Raw genomic sequence first — 20436 nt, 5'->3', positions numbered from 1 at the left:
GAGAACTCCGATGCTAATAATAAGTTTCTGTTTGTGTTTGTCCCGTTGAGATTGAGTGATGGCTCTAATACTATTATTTGTCAAAATCCTCGGCCATCGTCAACACATTATTGCCGACCAATTAAATTCACATTTTCAAAAGAAACACAGGAATTTACTTTAATAGAAACTGACAAAGTTTTAAAAGAAATATCTGAACTTCTTCCAACACTGTGTACTGTTGGTGAATTTAAATTTATTGGTAAACACAATCTGTTACTTACAATAACAGACGGAAAAGTATGCAATGCTTTAACCGATAAGCGCTCTACAGAAAAATGTTATATTTGTGGTGCTACTCCAAAAATGTTGAATGGTGAATTAAAAGGTATGATTGAATGAAAAGAAAATTACAATTTTGGTCTGTCTACCTTGCATGCTTCGATACGTACTTTTGAATGCTTGCTACACATTAGCTACCGTTTAGACATTAAAAAGTGGCAAGTTAGAGGCAATGAGGATTGATGCCGTATCAGAGAACGTTTGGAAGAGATTAGGCAAAAGTTTAGAAAACAAATGGGACTTTTTGTGGATAGACCAAAACCTTATTATGGCAATACAGATGATGGCAACATAGCTCGCAGGTTTTTTTTTAAATCCAGAAAAAAGTGGAGAGATTACAGAATTAGAATTCGAATTAATTAAAAAATTCAGTGTTTTATTAAGAACGCTATCTTCTGGCCATGACATTGATTGTGTCAAATTTGAAAAACTTTGTTCTGAAACCAGAACTTTATATTTACATTTATATTCGTGGTATTACATGCCTGTTACAGTGCTTAAAATTTTAAAGCATAGCACATACCATAGTTATAAAGTTGTGTATTTTTCCAATTAGCCAACTCTCAGAAGAATCTCAAGAAGCACGAATTAAAGATTGAAAGAGATTTCGAGAACATTATACTTGGAAAAAGTCACGCATTTCTACAAATATGGATTTGCTGAATATGCTCTTAATAACATCTGACCCTGTTATCGATTCGCCCTTAATCGCATTTTCTCCACAGAGTTTTACAAAAAGTTTACAGGAAGCGACTTATAGGAAGTTTATTTCTTTTATTTCTTATGCGAAATAACTTCTTTAAAAAACCAGACACTCAGTTTACAACTAACACTTGAAACGTGCATATATACAGTCGGAGTTTTTTTTCTTAATAAAAACTTTTTATCCTATATTTTTACCCATCATTGATTTTGGACCATTACACAGTGAGCCAGAGGTAAGCAAAACCCTTCAAAACCAACTTTTATTATTTTGTAAATCTAGAGAACCTCGGCGCTCTAAAACAGATATGAATTTTTTTCTACTGTGATTTTTGAGCTCAGTATATCAATTTTACCACAAAAATGGCAATATTTTACCCTTCAAATATTGGTGAAAATGTAAAAAAATCATTTAAAAATGAAATATAAGGCCAGCAAGACAATTTTGCAACATTTTAACTTCTTAACGGTTTAAATTAGTCCAGCAACATCATATTTTGAAATAAGAAGAAATATGAAAATTCATTTTTTATGCTTGCTTTTTGTTAAAGTGTTTTTCATAAAACCCCTTAAAATCTGCAACATTTTTTTAATACTGACCTAAAGGTCAGTATTAAAAGCAGAAAAACACTTGGTTGCACATATGATCTACTTTAAATTACTCTCTCATATATAGATAAAAGTTTACAATCACATTTTCTGAGCTCAGCTGTGCACAGTAAGTACAAGGCTTTTTATTATAAATGATAATCGTAGAATTTGCTTTAAAAAACTGAAGAAGACGTTTAAAGAACAGTTTTAATCATTTAAATCTTGTTAAAATCTTTTTTAAATACTTTTAATGTTATTGTGGAAAGTTATGGAACATTTTATGAAGAAGGATGGGAACAGATAAGGATTTGGAGGCTAGGAGCAAATAAGTCCCAAAATTTTATCTCACTACCACCACCACCCCAAAAGTGAGGACAACAAGTTGATAAAATATTTTTTGTACTATTCTCAACTAGACTTATATTCATCGAAAACTTTTAAGTTTCATAGTATTATCTCTCAGCGTTTAAAAATTATGACCATATAAAATTTGTCCCCCTCAAATTGGGGGGGGGGGGGGGGGGTTAAGGTGAAATTTTAGGCCTTTTATGTTCCTAGCCTCCAATTATCGAAATTTTTTGCGAAACATCACTATTTGACATAAGTATAAACATACAAATGTTTGGAGTTTGCTCTAAGTCTGGAAGTTAGCTATCTCAAACACCAAAAAATGCTGGATTCGTCACTGAAGAGATTTATTACACTGGTTTACAAAAAAAAATATTTACCTGGTATCTTTGGTTGCTATAAGTGATAATAAGTTTTTGGTGCTGATTCTGAAAATCAAAGTAGTTTTTCTGAATCAGGTCTGGATTTCTAAATACCTGACACTTTATATGATACCATTTAAGGCTAACTACCCCATATGTAAGGGTTAACATATATAATAGAAACAAAAATAAATTATGTTTTTATACATTTTTATTCTAACAGACTATCTATTTTATAATATTAATACAGTGAACCAGTTCAGATTAAAAAACATTCAATCCTATTATTGTAGTTTTGTTTACCTTAAGATCTACATATTACACCTTTGTGGAAAATAAGTGCAGTTCATCCGATGTCCATTAATTGCTCCATATTTTAAGTTTGCTGCTATGAAATTAAATGCCTCATTAAAAGTGTGTTTTCTTCGATTTTCTTCTGTACGGGGTTTCACATTCCCTCTTAAGCATCCAACAGTAGTCCCCCATCATTCCGGGGTCCCATCGTTTGTGGTAGTGCTTCTCCATAGTGCCAATGTCTTGGTGAAAACGTTGCCCATGCTCGTCCGAGACCGCATCAAGATTCTCTTAAAAAAATCCAGATGGCTATGCAAGAAATGTACTTTTAAAGACAACCTAACACCAAGATCTTGATATGCACTCAGCAGTTCTCCAACTTTATCTTCAAAGTTGGGAGCTTTGTGTAATCCTAGAAACTTTCGCAGATATCTTTAATAGCACTCCATTCTCTGTGTTCATTAACATTTAGTTTATTAAAAAACTCTGTGTCATTTAGGAGAACTCAAATTTGTGGGCCAGCAAATATTCCCTCCTTTACTTTGGCGTCACTTAGAGCTAGAAAACTCTGACGCACATATTTGAACCAATTGCTCTCTGGATTAATGGGTTTGAAAAAGTCCTTTATGAGTCCTAGTTTTATATAAAGTGGTGGCAGGAGAATGTTTCCTGGATCAATTAGTTAGATTTAACACTGAGCGGTCGTGGAGTAAATTTTTCACGCGGGGCCAGTTCTTTTTCACTTAGTGCTCCTGTGTTGCCCGGCTGTCCCACAAACATAAAAAGCACATGTATTTTGTGAAGCCACTCTGCATGCCTAACAGTAAACCAATTACTTGAGGATCACTACATATTTTCCGTTTGTACTGATCATTCTTAATTGTATTCAGCAGTATAACCACGTTTTCGTAGGTATCCTTCAAGTGTACTGACTGTGCAACTGGAACGCATGGATATGTATTTCCATTTTGCAATAGCACGGCCTTTACACTACGTTTACTGGAATCAATAAACAGACGCCAGTCATCACGGTTATGTTTAACATCAAAAAGTGAAAACAGTTTTTCAAGATCTGAACAAAAGCATAGCTGATTAACTGTCTCAAAACAGCTTGTCAATTCAGAACATCGGCTACAAAAAAGGATGTAATCGCACATCACCAGCAACCAAATTCCATTGTTTAAGTCTTGATGCTAACAGTTCTGCCTTGTATTTGGACAGATATAAGTCCCTTACAAAATCATTTAAATTTTGCTGATTGAGTAGATGAGGCACAGACTTACATTCTTTAGGCTAGTAATCAGTATCAGATGAAGAATTTTCTAGTTCTGATTCCTCTTCTTCTGAAGGTGCTAAAATTTGCCTCTCTACGGGTGCCATGGGAACTGGTAACTCGGAACTATGTGGAACTGGTTTTATAGCAGATGCTACAATGGAATAATCTGTTTTGTTTCTTGTTTTAAAGCTCAGTCCAGTAATTTTGCTCATGGAATAATAGCAGTCATTCGCATAATTTTGCAGTTCACGCCATGCCATAATGACACACAAAATGTCAGATTTTTTCTACCATTAAACCACGATGCCAGCACCAAACAACAGTTACTACAGCAAGTATGTGGGGCCCATTTTTTGTCCTGATATCCGATGGGGCATCCAAAATAATGAAAATATGTGGTCTTTCTCAAAGGTGTCATTGTTTTGCGATGTCCTACAGGAGTAAAAAGTCCACAAGTATAGCAGAGCAAGTCTGAGTTGTTTACACATCCTCTGCAGCACATGGTGATTTAGTATATGACAATGATAACAAACTAATAACAATTGTTTGCTTACTTTAAAATGATTCAAATTACTTCTTTGTAGATTTTCAAAACTTTTTTCAAAGATTTCTAAGCTGTACCAATTCAAGTGCACACAAGATATTTTTCTAACTATATTTATTCTATACCAAACACTGTGTTAAAATAGGTTAGTGCAATAAATACAGTGTATACACAATAAATACTAATAATATGAAATTTAACACTAATGACATATATACATTTATATCGCATATGTATGCAACATCATAATTGGTTCTTTTTTGAACATCGTATTTTTGGTTGGTTGTATTTTCCCCTCCAACCGTAAAACCGTAAAATCATAGAACCTGTTTTTCTATTAAATTTAGTTTGGATTAAGACAATTGAGTAATGAATATACTCATCAGAATTACGGAAACTGTATATCTTTAAAATCCAGGGGTCATTTTCTAGATTTTGTATTATTGAAAATGCGTTTAAATGTGAAAAAAGTAGTATGGATATCAGAGAAACTTGACCTAACGGAAAGAAACTGATGGTATTTTTGGAATCAGCACTAAAACTTTACGAAAACAACAGAGAGCACTACACAATAAAATTCTCCGGGCCTCAAACATACTATAATCTTATGATGAAAATGCTTTGCAGAATAAGATGTAAAGGAAAAATCAAAGACTCCAATCAACCTGAGATGGCCAAGAGGCTCTTGATGTACTAATGTATGATGCATGTCATCACCTACATTCTTAAATATATATATATGTATATATATATATATATATATATATATATATATATATATATATATATATATATATATATATATATATATGTATATATATATATATATATATATATAGATATAAAATATGTTAATAAAGTTCAACTTTATTGAACGTTATTTGTTTATATTCACAATATCAAAGAAATTGAGTACATAAAATAAATAAAATTACGAAAATGTCTTGACAGCTAATGACCACATCTACTTGTGCGATCATAACCAGGCTTGTGGAGCCAAGCCGGAGCCGTGGAGCCGCTTTTGGTGGAGCCAGAGCCGAAAAAATTGATCAGCTCTCGTATTTTTTATAGGAATAGAATGTATGTTTTTTTTTACAGTAGACAAATTTTATTCATTCATTGTTTAACTGATTTTTTAAATAAATTATTGAATTGCTATTTTTTTAAAATATTTTTTCTAACAGTTACAGTCTTGGCAAAACGTAATAAAAATTAACATAACGATTTTGTACTCAACAAAATACTTTCCCTTAATAGCACTTCTTATTATGTTTTATAACGAAAAAAAAACAAGTAAAGTATATATGGAAACATTCTTACATTATTACATATATTTCTTTATATTAAATTTTGATATTGATACTATGTTGTTAAATATTTGATGCGCAGTTTAATGATCAAAGGTTTTCATATCTTAAAAATTTACAACCCAGTGGGCATAAGACGTACAAAAGACGTCTTTTAAACGTGTTTGGAGCGTTTTTAACGTCTTCAGAACGTTTAAAAGACGTCTTTTTTAGGTACCGTGACTACTGGGTAGAATTAAAACTAAGAATATTTTCCCATTTCTTTTTTAATGTAATATGTGGTAGTAGAGTAGCGATAGTAATACATCAACCTTGTAATCATGAAATGTAAATATACTCCTAAAGGGGGAGAGGTTTAAAACGAAACATAGATATCTCTAAATATTACATTGTTTTCATCTAGGTTTCATGATTACACTATAAAGAAGATGAATTCTTTATAATCTTATGACGGCTTTTTTTAATCAACAAAATGACCAGTCACACAATCTACGGTAAATTCTTTTAGAAAAAAATTTTCAATTTGAAGAACGCCTTGTATATTCCAAAAAAAATTTAGTATACAAGGAGTATACTAAATTTTTTTTGGAGTATACAAGGCTGTCCACTACTAGATCTATATCAATTCTTCACGTTTATTAAAGTTGAAAAAGACCTTTCTCCGGTATAATTTTCAAAAGTAGTATAAAAATCATCCTTAAAACAACATTGATATTAGGGAATGCACCTTAGTAGCAAACAACATTGGTGCAATATTGGTACAATATTGACTAAATATTGTTAACAATATCGCACCAATATTAAATGTTTACGGTTTGATATATATATATATATATATATATATATATATATATATATATATATATATATATATATATATATATATATATATATATATAATTTTAATTGATTATGATAAAAAAATATGTTGGCATTATACTGCATTTTATATAAAGTCAATAATGTAAATAAATATTGGCTATATATAGGGTAGATTAGGGTAATATGAGCACCTTAAGCAAAAATTGGAATAATTTCAAAAATAATTATATTGTATAATTAAATAAAAATATTTATGGAATAATTTCAAAAATAAAGCGCTTGCTTTATAAGCAGGAGATCCAGGTTCGAAACGAGCTCTGGACAAATTTTCGCGTCACGGTAAGGAAGGAGGCGTGAATTTCCTGGTTAAATGCATTTCCGCGGTGCTCTGTGACAAGACCGTTAAGACTTCTTGGGGCACCTAAAATAAAAATTAAAAAAAAAAAAAAAAAAAAAAAAAAAATTATGCTGGATCCAAAATTTTTGCGAATAAACAATATTTAGGGATCCCTTTCATGATCCACTTAGATATTTGGGTATCCGAAATTTTTTCTTAAAAACACAGAGGTTTTAAAAAAGTAACAAAAATGCTCATATTACCCAGACCACTTGGTAATATGAGCACTTTAAATTAGCTCACAAAAAAACATTAATTTTGTAAAAAAAGTACCTACCTGACAATTAGAACTAAGTTTTGGAATATAATGATTCGTTATTAACAAAACTTATCATTAAAAGATCAAATTTTAAGCCTCTTTTTGTTGAAACAATACTACTATGTTTTCCGTAAGAAAAAAAAAATTAGTTCGTTATTTTTTCAATTTTATCAACTCAAACCTTTGAACGATAAAAATTCAATTTTTTTGAATTTAAATTACAGAAAAATATTTAGTATTGTTAAAATAATAAAAAGTTTTACTATATTTTATTTTTATTCAAAAAACCAATTAAAACCACTGCTTTTTTAGGACTTTAAACTAGGTAATTTCAATGAAAATCACTGGGTAATTTGAGCATGCTCATATTACACAAAAATGGCATCTTTAAGTAAAGTCAAAGCTAAATAGTTCTATGCATTGTTTTTCCAGCCAAAAAGGATTGGATTTTTAGCTAACATATTTTTCTTTATGAAAAAATTAATTTCATTATCTTAGCACCAAAATTTCGCGCCGCAGATTTATTCATGCGTGATGATATTATTTTAAAAACGCAAAAAATTTAATAGCGTTTTATTTAGATGATACCCGCTAATTACTGCATATAGATTTACGCTAATTGTACTGATTCCTGTTATCACCACATAAAGTCGATTCAAAAAATACAAAGCAACTTTAACTTCACTGCTTATATCTAAGAAATCTTTAAGTATGCTCATATTACCAAGGTGCTCATATTACCCTAATCTACCCTATATATATATATATATATATATATATATATATATATATATATATATATATATATATATATATATATATATATATATATATATATATATATATATATATATATATATATATATAGCCAATATTTATTTACAATATTGGCTTTATATAAACTGCAGTATAATGCCAACATATTTTTTTATCATAATCAATTAAAAACATAATTTAGAGCAGGTCATTTGTAATCAAATACAGTAGATGTACATACAGTAAATGTATATTCATGTAAATGCATATACATGCATATAATTGTATGTATATAGTGAATATAAATGTATATACAGTAAATGTACATATTTATAACCATGCTTATGCAACAATATACGTGCATTGTAAAGAAAAATAGGATTTCTAACATATATATTTAGTAGACAAGATTGGACTTTTAAGTAGACTAAAATTAAAATAATAATAAACGTTGACATTTTATATACATTTTTACTTTTATAAAACCTTCAAAAGGCCAATTCAAGTAAAAATAAAACAAAACGAAATGCAACTATGATTATAATATATCTTTATTTATTTATTTTTATTTTCTTACACTTTTGCCAATAAAAAAATATTTTACAGTCGTTACTTATAAAAAGTAATTACATGACCGGGGCTAGAAGACAAATTTAGTCTTATCACCAAGCCACAAAAAATGCGTCATTACTAGATAAAATATAGTTTCACAATAAAATGCAGTTTCAATGTATCTCTGAATTAATAATATAAAAGAAAATGTGAATATATCGCTTAGCGTTTAAAATTTATAGTTTTTCAAAGAGTAAAATTTAAGAATTGTTTTGTAAAATAGAATAAACAAAATTTAATAAAATATTGGTTAAGAATTGGTTTGAAAAAATAAGAAGATATGATTTTATACAAAATACATTTTATTGTTAGAGCAATTTATAACTTAACTTTTTTAATTAAATTTATAACACTTTATAACTTTTTTTTATTATTATTGATTCATTATGGTGATTTAAAACCTTAAAATATAAATATTTACATTTTTTAATGTAATTTATTTCGCCGTTAAAGAATGTTTACATTGCATATACATATGTCGAAATTAATGGCTGGAGCATGAAGAAGGTATATTTTTGCCTTATCACCGAGCCCCATATATAAAAGAAAATTCTACATAACCGAAACATACAAATATATATAAAAACATAAATCAGAATTAAAACAGAAAATAACTAAGAAAATAAAGTGTTGCTTACAACCGCTAAAATGTTTAAAAAATAGTTAAACAAAAATTTTTTAATAAAAAAAAAATAATATAAAATTTCATAATTAACATAATCACTAGATAAATTTTTAACATCATCACTTAAATTTCATTGATATAAAAAAATAGTTTTTATATGACTAAACTTACTTTAAAAGTAACTTTTAAGGTCGGATCAATTATGATAAATAGATAATGATTCCTGAACAGTAGTAATCGTTTTGATTCATTCTTAAATTGCTCTAATATAGCCTTGTTTTTTTTGACAATATATTGTCAAAAATTTTCCAGATATTGCAATATCTGGAAATTTTTTTCACTGATTAGGTCCGCAGTATTTAATTGAATAGGACGTTAATTTTAAATTATATTTGAGAAGAACAAACTTGTTATCTGAAAATTTTGTTGAATAATTATGATTAATTTTATTAAAATAAGTTTGAAAGATTTTTTTGGACAATCTCATTTCTGTTTTAAACACAAACAGTAAAACTTGGAGTAAATTGGGTTTATACACACTTTAAGCACGTAAAAGTGGTTCGCAACGCGCATTTCTATTGGCTCCGAACACTATTCTGCACGCATGTTTTTGTTTGTTGTAGATTTTCTTAAGCTTTGTATAGCTAGTATTAGCCACACAATTATTACAGTAAGACAAATAACTGTGAATAAAGGAAAAATACAATTTTTTCAGGGATACTACATTTAGAAAAGGTATAGCCTTAAACATCATTGCGATATTTTTTGAGAGTGTTGTTTTAATGCCATTTATATGTGAATACCACAGTAAATTTTCATCCAGTTTTACTCCTAAAGAGTTTACTTATGTTTCCCTTTTAATATAATGAGCAGCCGTGGCACATTGGTTAGAGTTCGGGCTCAGAACCCAGAGGTCCCGGGTTGATCCCGGCTCCAGCCCAATAAACAACATTGGTAAGGAAGGAGGCGTGAACCTCTAGTTAAATGCTCTCCCGCTGTGCTCCGCGATAAGACCGTAAGGACTTCTGGGAGCACCTAAAAAATGAAAAATATATATATAATTATTATTAGTAATAAAATTTGGTAATTTAAGAGGAATGTTTTCTGATTTATTTACGTAATTGAAAAGTATATATTTTATTTTATCCACATTTAATGAAAGTTTGTTACTTACGAACCATTCATTAATTTACATAACTGTTCATTACCTATTTTAAAAATTGTTTAATATCTCTTATATAATTTTGAAAAACAAGGTAGTATAGATATAGGCCTGTAATTTAAAATATATTGACTTATCTCCAGATTTAAAAATTGGTGTTATACGGGTTATTTTTAGTTTGTCAGGAATAATACCTGTCTTAATTGAAAGATAAAAAGCATTAAATATTGAAGATTCAATAATATCAAATGATTTGACAATATCAACACTAGTTTTATCAAAACCTTCACTTTTTTTACTTTTGAGACTGCTAAATGCAGCTCTCAGCTCGCTAAGTTTTAAACTAGTTTCGCCGATAAGTATCATGTGTTTTTATATAAATATGAATCAAAAGGAGTAAAGTTAGATGGAGTTTTAGTAGCCAATTTTGGACCAATATTAACAAAGTAGTTTTTTAGTTCTTCAGCTATAATAGATTTATAATGAACTAATTTTCCATTAATTAAAAGATTTTTTGACAGTGTTTTTTTTTATAATTATTATTTCCAACTAAATCCTTAATTACATTCCATACTTTTTTAGTACTTCCGTTTTTGTTTTTTTTAATAACTGAGCATAATAAATCTTTTTGTTTTTTCGAATATATTTTTGAATTTTTATAAGTGATTTCGTTTTAATAAGATTTTTAATAAGATTGTAGACACAATTAAGTTGACACATGTAGTTGTTACATTTATAGCTCTATAATTGGCTAGTTTAAGTCAACTGACACTTATCCTTCAAAAATAAATATCGTAATAAATGTAAAGTGTAAGATAACCGATAAATACATTAATAAAAAAATATAAATATATCAAGATTTTTATTAATGTTTAACAGTTTATTAATGTATCCGACATCTTTAAAAGCCATGCGCAATTTGCAATTTATTGGTAGCTAAGAATGTAGAAAAATGATCCGATAAATCAGTCTGAATTATACCAGTGTAAAGAGGACTATTATAAAAATTATTAGTTATGATGTTATCAAGTAGAGTAGAAGACTTTTTTGTATCTCTTGTTGGTTTGTTTGTTGTTGGAATAAAGTTATTTTCTAGAAAAGTATTTATAAAGTTCTTAGCATTGTTATTAGAAGCATAATTAATTAGGTTGATGTTAACCCCGTGAAAAATAAAACCGCGTCCCACATGGGTTCCGCGTGGGTTCCGTGTGGGATTGATAGGATTAACGTGGGACGGATTTTCCCATGTGGTATCCGTATGGAAATTTGTCACCTTAAACCCATGTGGGTAATTTCCCACATGGGTTACATGTGGGAACCATATGGTATTTACACACATGGGAAATCCCACGTGGGTTTCCTGTGGGATTTGCATGGGAATTAATTTAAAAGCTGGAAACTAAAAAAAAAAAATTTAAATCAACTTTGCATTGCGTTACGTTTATATTGTGTGAAAATATTTTATATTAATATAGAGAATGGCAAGCAAGTATGTAAGTACCACGAATAATTTTTATCTTTCTTTATAGAAATAAGATTAAGATTTGTGCAAATAGACGTATTATTAGGATAATATAATAGTTATTTGAATATAGATCTTGAGTAAATTATTTGCAAACAATTAACTGATACAAGTTGAAATGTTGTCAAAAACCAATCTTGCATGCATAGGACACTGCAGTGTCCCACAAAGAAATGCAGGTTTGAAAGTCAAAGAATTCCCAATTTTCTTTATTAAAAAAAGAAAAAAATAGGATGGAGATGGGTTTCTGTAACTTTTTTTATGCTCCAAAACTTTTAACTTTAGATATAATAAGGTCCTTAAGACTTAAGGGACTTACGAACTACATTGACGAACAAAAACAGGATATTTACAGAAACTTATTAATTTTTAATCTGGAGTACCACAGTGTTATTGAGAATAAAGCCTCTGGGTCCAGTTTTCAAAGTAATATGATCTAAGTAATGTTTAAATAAAATAATATGCTTTTAAATGCATATAGTTATACATATAACTCCTGATAGTTAACTATATGTATAACAAGTTATACATATAATTTGTTATAAAAACTTATTTTTTAAGGTTATGCTTGAACAAATTAGTACCAATTAATTCAAATTCAAGATTTAGTAACTCTTCCTGATGATCCAGCGATGGTGAAACTCCGAGTCGAAGATAAAAGTTAGATAAGTGTTTTTTACTAATTAATTATTGCTCTGTTCTTTAAGAACAATGAGCACTCTATTTGTAAAATACACTAACATAATTTACATATACATATTTATATATATATATATAATATATATATTTATATATATATATACATATATATATATATATATATATATATATATATATATATATATATATATATATATATATATATATATATATATATATATATATATATATATATATGTATATATATATACATATATATAAATATATACATATATATATATATATATATATATATATATATATATATATATATATATATATATATATATATATATATATATATATATAAATATAACATTAAAACAATAAAATTGATACAAAATTTCACTTTAAAACAAATACCATTAACATTGTGATGATAATAGCATTAGGAAACTAGTATTTATGTATTATTATTATACTATAAATAAATAGTTTTTTAATTCATTTTATAAAATGGAGACTGACAACTGATAATTAATGGAAATAAATACAAATTATAAAAATCATGTAAACTTCATTTATTATTACTAAATACTATATTAATGTTAGTCTACAAAGTTAAAATCAATTTAGAGCATTGTTATTAGTTCTTTTGCGATTTGCACTTCCACTTCTGTCTCTCAAATTTATAAAATAGGTGGTCAAAGCTTGCTCAATAGGTAGGTTCTCAGCATAGCAATGCTTTTTTCTTACACTTTCTAAAGAGAAATATGGCAAATTGATTACTTATTTTACCTAAATCGTAGGGTCATCTATGCATAATGATGTCAGATGATGACCCGGTTTATTGCACAACTTCACCCTTTATCAAACTCAGTCAATTTTTTGCCATCTCCCATTGAAAATGATGTCAGTTTTTGTTATCGTATTATGATGGTATATCTGAATTGTTAATATAATATAAAAAATGCATATACCATTAATTTTTTTCTGGTTCAATTATACATTTATTCTCAACAGTACTAAAAGTAAAAAAAAAAAACACAAATTGTTCTTTCAGATAAGCAAGCTAATTTCTGAATTTAAATTGTTTTTCCTATGATCCTCTACAGTTTTAAGCAACAAAAGCAAGAAGTTTTTAGACCACATTGTTGGTGTAAATACCTCTAAAACCTGCTCATAGCTAGCATAAATTGTTTTACTTTTTTTTTAAATAAAATATTTTACTTTTTTTTTTTAATTCAATTTTTTAATTGACATTATTTTGGTCTCAACATCCCCTCCCCATTGTCAATTATTGTTAAACTCACACTGCCCCTCTATCTACTGGCATCATTTATGGATGATCCCATAGCCTAAATACTATATATATATATATATATATATATATATATATATATATATATATATATATATATATATATATATATATATATATATATATATATATATATATATATATATTATTTTTACTTTATTTACAACACCATTTGAGATACAACAAACCCTTACAAAGCTTACAATAATTCAGTTAAAATTCAATCTGAGTTATTGAAACGTAATAAATTTAACATCAATAGAAAAGTAAAGCTGTCATCATTTAAAATGTAAAGAGTGTTGTCAAAATATGTTGATAGTAAAATTAAGTTACTAATAAAATAACGTTCAACAATGATAAATATTCTTACTGTAGTAAGAATTAGAACTAGTTAACAAATTTGAACAAATAAATATAAAATAGTGAAAAAACAAGGAACAAATAACTTGAACTTGAACTAAATCTTGAATTTGAATTAATTGGTTCTAATTTGTTCAAGCATAACCTTAAAAAATAAGTTTATATAATAAATTTTATGTATAACTAGTTATACATATAGTTAACTATCAGGAGTTATATGTATAACTGCATGCATTTTAAAGCATTTTATTTAATTTATATATTACTTTAGATCGTATTACTTTGAATACTGGACCCAGAGACTTTATTCCCAATTACACTGTGGTACTCCAGATTAAAAATTTAAAAGTTTCTGTAAATATTCTGTTTTTGTTCCTCAATGTACTTTGTAAGTCCCTTAAGTTATATGAACCTTATTATATATAAAGTTAAAAGTTTTGGAGCCTAAAAAAAGTTACAGAAACCTCCCTATCTCCCCCCTATTTTAATTTTTTTTTTTAATAAAACAAAATTTGACTTTCAAACCTGCATTTCTTTGTGGGACACTGCAGTGTCCCATGCATGCATGCTTGGTTTTTGACAACATTAGAACTTGCATCAGTCAATTGTTTGCAGATAATATACTCAAGAACTATGTTCAAATATCATATGAACATGTTAGAGAATGTTCATATGATATTTGAACATCACAAATTTAATGATATTGTTGTGATATGTTATATAAATAATACCATAATAGATTATGATATGAAAATAAGATATGAAGGCAATGATCAAAGAATAAATTTACTTATAGAAATTTAGATGTTTGTTTATTAGTTTCAGAATATTATATTATGTGTGACCGCGGCCTTCTATAATAAAAGGCCTTGACATCGCGCAACAAAGTTGTTAAACTGAAGGCCAATTCCTAATACTTTGTTTACATTTTCATCTTTTAACATTAGATGAAAGTTTGTGTTTTGCGCTTTTTTAATAAATCTTTAAAATGTGATTGGTTTATAAATTAGATAGCCCAACATCAAGACGATAACGTTGTAAGGTTCAAGGCGTTAACATTGTAAGGTAATAATATTGTCAAACTAACGATAAGTTTTTTTAATAATTAAATTGCCTTTAAAATGCTGTGTATCTCTTTGCAAGTCGAACTATCTCAACTACAACAAAAACATCAATTTATACAACTACAACTACAATATCAATTACAACTACAACAAAAATATCAATACTCAACTATGACAAAAACATTCAATTTATAAATTCCCGAAGAATCTAGAGGAGAGAAAAAGATGTAGTGAAGCTATCCCAAGAACTGGTTTTATTGTTACAGACTATATGGCATTATGTCAACTGCATTGGCGAAATGAAGCACCTTTTGAAAGCAAATATGGGAAGCAACGACCTTTAAACCCACCATCTGTTTTTAAAATATTCCGCCTAGTTGTTTAGCCACACCAGCAAGTAAAGTTAGAATAAATGTAACTTCAAGCGGTTTTCAAAGCATTTTACCAGATGAGTTAAATGATTTTCTTAAAGAGGATGAACTTATATTTGACGATATTCAATCTTTGTTAAGTGATAATAACAATGTTATTGTTTTCCAGCTTAATAAAAAAAGTTTGCACATACAATCTTGGTACAAACTTGGTGTTCCATTATTTATTTTAGTAATTTTCAATGATTATTTATTTGTAGCTAACCATAATGGCACAACTTGTAATATTTCATATTTAGCTGTAAACAAATTAAAGTTAATAAAAACAAAATCAGCTTTATTTGAAGCAGTTAGATTTTTAAAAAATAAAGAAAGTTCGCTTCTGTCAAATATTCTATTCAAACACCTTAATGCTATGAGAAAAGTTAATGTTGGTGAAGTTTTATATACTTCAGATATTATATGTAGAGCATATGAGTATTTTGCTATGCGACGAAGTTTATATGATTGTTTGTGTATTGACTACAAGTTGCTAAGTATAAGGACTTTAACCCTGTTGAGATATATTGATAAAACTTTTTTTTTGCTTGAATCAACTTTTGTTGGTGTTTTTTATTGTTGGTGATTTTTATTGTTACCATTTTTAGCAAAAAAAATTAAAAATACAGTTATCTTTCTAATATATAGATATATACTTTGTTATGGTTCTGCTTGTTATTGATACTATTTAATATTACATAAATATTCTTAATGAAATTTGAAATACGAAAAGCTTTTTTTTTTTTTTTTTAACTACTTATCCTTATTGATCACTTTTTTTCAGGATTCTCCTCATGGGTTCAAGCTCATTACGCATAATATGTGTTCAATTATGCATAATACGTTAGACATTGTAAGTAATAAATTAGGAAATAATTATTTGTGAAATATTGTAGTCAATAATGACTTCAAACTGGCTAATAATTAAAATTGCTCGACTAATAAGGTTCCTTATTAAAATTACTCTCTTTCTCTCTCTCTCTCTCTCTCTCTCTCTCTCACTCTCTCTCTCTCTCTCTCTCTGTCTCTCTCTCTGTCTCTCTCTCTCTTTCTATATATATATATATACACTGCAGGCCAAAAGTTTCCGGACACTTGATATTTTTATATAAAAAGCTAAAATTTATCCTGTATCATTAAATTAACCAATAAAATTAATTTATAATACTTAAACTTACTAATATTAAGTGTTTATGTAAGTTTGAGGTCAGTAATTGGGTATTACTGACCTCAAACTTAAATAAGTAAGTTTTTTTTTTTAATTGTTTATTTTAACTTGATATATAGCGTTACAATACTCTTAAGAGTTTGGTCTTGTTAAAGTTATTTATTTGTTGAAACATGAAGTAAATATTTATAATATAATGATAGCCGACTAAAATGATTAAGAATATTTAGTTTTGTTTAGTTTTCATTTGGTATTAATGATGGTTACATTAAAAAATCTTGAAAAAAATTTTAAAATTTTATAATTCGACTATTTAACTAAAAATATGGGTAAGAAACTTTCTTTAACGGTTGCAAAACGTTCTGAAATAATTACATTACATAAAGAAAGTTATTCAGTTCGTAAAATTTGCAAAAAATTAAAAGTTGCCAGAAGTACTGTACAAGATACCATCAAACGATGGAAAGAAACAGGCATTTTTGAAGACAAAAAAAGATCTGGTAGACCACGGAAAACAACAAAAGCAGAAGATAATAGTATTATATTGATGAGTAAAAGGAATCGAAGACTTACGGCCCCGGAAATAACTTCAGGCTTTAATAGGAGTCATTCAAAATCTATTTCATTAACCACTACGAAACGACGTCTTAGACAAGCAGGACTTTCTGGCCATATAGCGGTCAGGAAACCGTTGCTACGGATTGGAAATAAAAAGAAAAGGTTACAATGGGCTATAGACCACCAAAATTGGACAGAAGGAGACTGGGGAAAAGTACTATGGACCGACGAGTCCAAATTTGAACTGTTTGGGCAAAGACGTAGAATTTACATCAGAAGAACAACAAAAGAAAAAATGATCCCAGAGTGTTTAGTGCCGACAATCAAGCATGGTGGTGGGTCAGTTATGGTATGGAGATGTTTTTCTTCAGCTGGTGTTGGTGACCTAGTTAAAATTGAGGGTATTATGAAAAAAGAACAATATAAAACAATTCTAGAAAACAATGCTATACCTTCTGGCTTAAGAACTATTGGTCGTAGTTTTGTTTTTATGCAGGACAATGACCCTAAACACACCTCAAAATTATGTAAGAACTACATAAAGGAACAAGAGGATAATGGTGTCCTCAAAAACATGACCTGGCCGGCCCAATCACCAGATTTGAACCCAATAGAGTTACTGTGGGAAAAATTGGACAGAAGGTCAGACAAAAATACCCAACATCCAAAGAGCACCTGTGGCAGATATTAGAAGAATCCTGGTTATCAATTACACCCGAAATAATAGATAAATTAATAAATAGGATGCCACGGATCGCAAAAAAAGTGATAAAAACTCGTGGGTTATTTTTTGACGAAAAGACAGTTTAATAATAATAGTGTTGTTAGTATTTTTTTTCTTTTATTTTTTTTCTTAAATAGTAACTATATGTATCTTTTATAAAATAAATATGATATAAGAATTTTTTTGAAATAATTATGGAAGTTTTAATTAAAAAATTAAACAAACTCCAAGTGTCCGGAGACATTTGGCCAGCACTCTATATATATATATATATATATATATATATATATATATATATATATATATATATATATATATATTTGTATTTATATTTATTTTTTTTAGAAAATGTTTGAAGAAAGTTAGAAAATACTAAAAACCTTGGTATTATACAAGCCGAAACGATTTAATTAATTCAAGTGACAAAAAACGGCGTGTAAATCTCAAAAGAATAAATAATATTTTTAACATTCATTTTGGATGTATTGATTAATAGCATTTATTTTTAAATAAATTCATTTTGCAACACGTTTTTTAATTTTATAAAATTTCGTCATAATAGTTTAAGGTAAATCCCACATAGGTTATAGGTGGAATTTACACATTATCACATGTTAAAGATCAAAAATGCTACACGTTTTGAATACCAAACGGGATAAAGTAGCAAATACCAGCTTAAGTTAAGCCTCTCTGAAAGCTTCGATGATTAATTTTAAATTACTATTTAAGTAATTTTTAAATTAAAAGAATTTTAAAAATTATCATAGAAGCATTCGGACTTTCATTTGTCTAGTATTGACTACTTTTATACCATTTGGATTAGAATATGTGGCATTTAAGATCTATAACATGTAGTGTTTTCCACCTATATCCCATGTAGGATTTACCACATAAAACCCATGTGGGATTTACCATATGAAACCCACATGGGACAAAATAATAATCCCCATATGGGTTACATATGGTAAAAACCCACGCGAATCCCAAATGGGATTTACCATATGGAATCCATGTGGGATTTACCATATGAAACCCACATGGGACAAAATAAAAATCCCCACATGGGTTACATGTGGAAAAAATCCACGCGTATCCCATGTGCGCTTTTTCACTGGGAAAAACCCCGACCAAATTAATATGTTTCCTCAAATTTTTAATTTTGTTTAGAAACACATACATATATATATGCAGTTATGAACATATATATTTATATAAGTTGATCTATTTAGAGCTTTTCTTCGCTTAAAAATATGCTAAGATATCACTGGGGCACTTTACGGTTGTATAATTATATAATATTGCTTAAAAATTTATTATTAAAAATTATATTTACAAATTACTACTATTAAATTAAACTTACATATTTTAAAATTTTAGGTAAAGTTACAGTTAAATAGTGACGGTCCAGGATTTTTTGGTGTTTTAGCTAGCTAACATCCAGACATTGAGCAAACTCCAAACATTTGTTTGTTTATACTTATGTCAAATAATGAAACTTTGCAAAAAACTGCGATGATTGGAGGCTGATAATGAAAAAGCCTTTTAACTTCATTCCCCACCCCAACCCCAAACGTGAGGGGCTTCAAGTTGATAAAATATTTTTTGTATTGTTCATAACTAGACTTACATTCATCGATAAATTTTAAGTTTCATAGTACTATCTCTCAGCGTTCAAAAATTATGACCATATAAAACAACACAAACTATAACAAGATATTTTTGTAGTACGCAATTTAATATTAGATAAAGAGATATTCAGAGACGCATCTTAATGCCCCAGTTTGTTAGAAAAAAGTCAATTTTAAAATCTTTATTCGTTAATTCTTGATAAATACATAAAATCTGAAAAAAATCAATTCAAAAAACATAACCATTTACCAATATAATAAATAAAACATAGCATTTTAATATAATGAATGATAACACCAAGTTAGTGTCACAAACAATGATATATCTGAACCCAACTTAAAATATACAATGTATTCCAATAATTGCTTTATGCCAAATAATGTTTTATTAGGAAACATTATTTGGCATATAAAATTAGCTGTTTTTTTTACTAGTGACAAAAAAAGCTGACTTTTTTTGTACCATGATTTTTATTTTTTATATATCAAATTTAAAAAGTTTTTTTTTTCTTATTTTATAATTATTTTAACTTCGTTTAAAAGTTAAAACAATTTAATTACAAGTAGCAAACTTATCAATAAGTTTTTTTTTACTACCAACTCTGTACAAATATTCATCAAAGCTAAACCATTTGGATGTTTCTGTACCATGGTTTTTCGTATA

At 28.1% G+C, this 20436-nt stretch overlaps 1 long non-coding RNA gene across 1 annotated transcript; it reads left to right on the top strand.

Moving 5' to 3' along the window:
- The first annotated feature begins 11609 nt into the window (after nt 1-11609).
- LOC136088910 (uncharacterized) lies at nt 11610-18667 on the top strand. Its single transcript, XR_010642620.1, has 3 exons — nt 11610-11871; nt 16479-16547; nt 18490-18667. It is a non-coding gene; the product is annotated as an uncharacterized LOC136088910 (long non-coding RNA).
- The last annotated feature ends 1769 nt before the right edge of the window (nt 18668-20436 follow it).

The sequence above is a fragment of the Hydra vulgaris genome, chromosome 12, assembly GCF_038396675.1.
Source record: "Hydra vulgaris chromosome 12, alternate assembly HydraT2T_AEP".
In the NCBI taxonomy this organism is placed as follows: Eukaryota; Metazoa; Cnidaria; class Hydrozoa; order Anthoathecata; family Hydridae; genus Hydra; species Hydra vulgaris.
The sequence above is the reverse complement of the archived record's forward strand: the minus strand, read 5'-3'. Positions and strand labels throughout refer to the sequence as shown.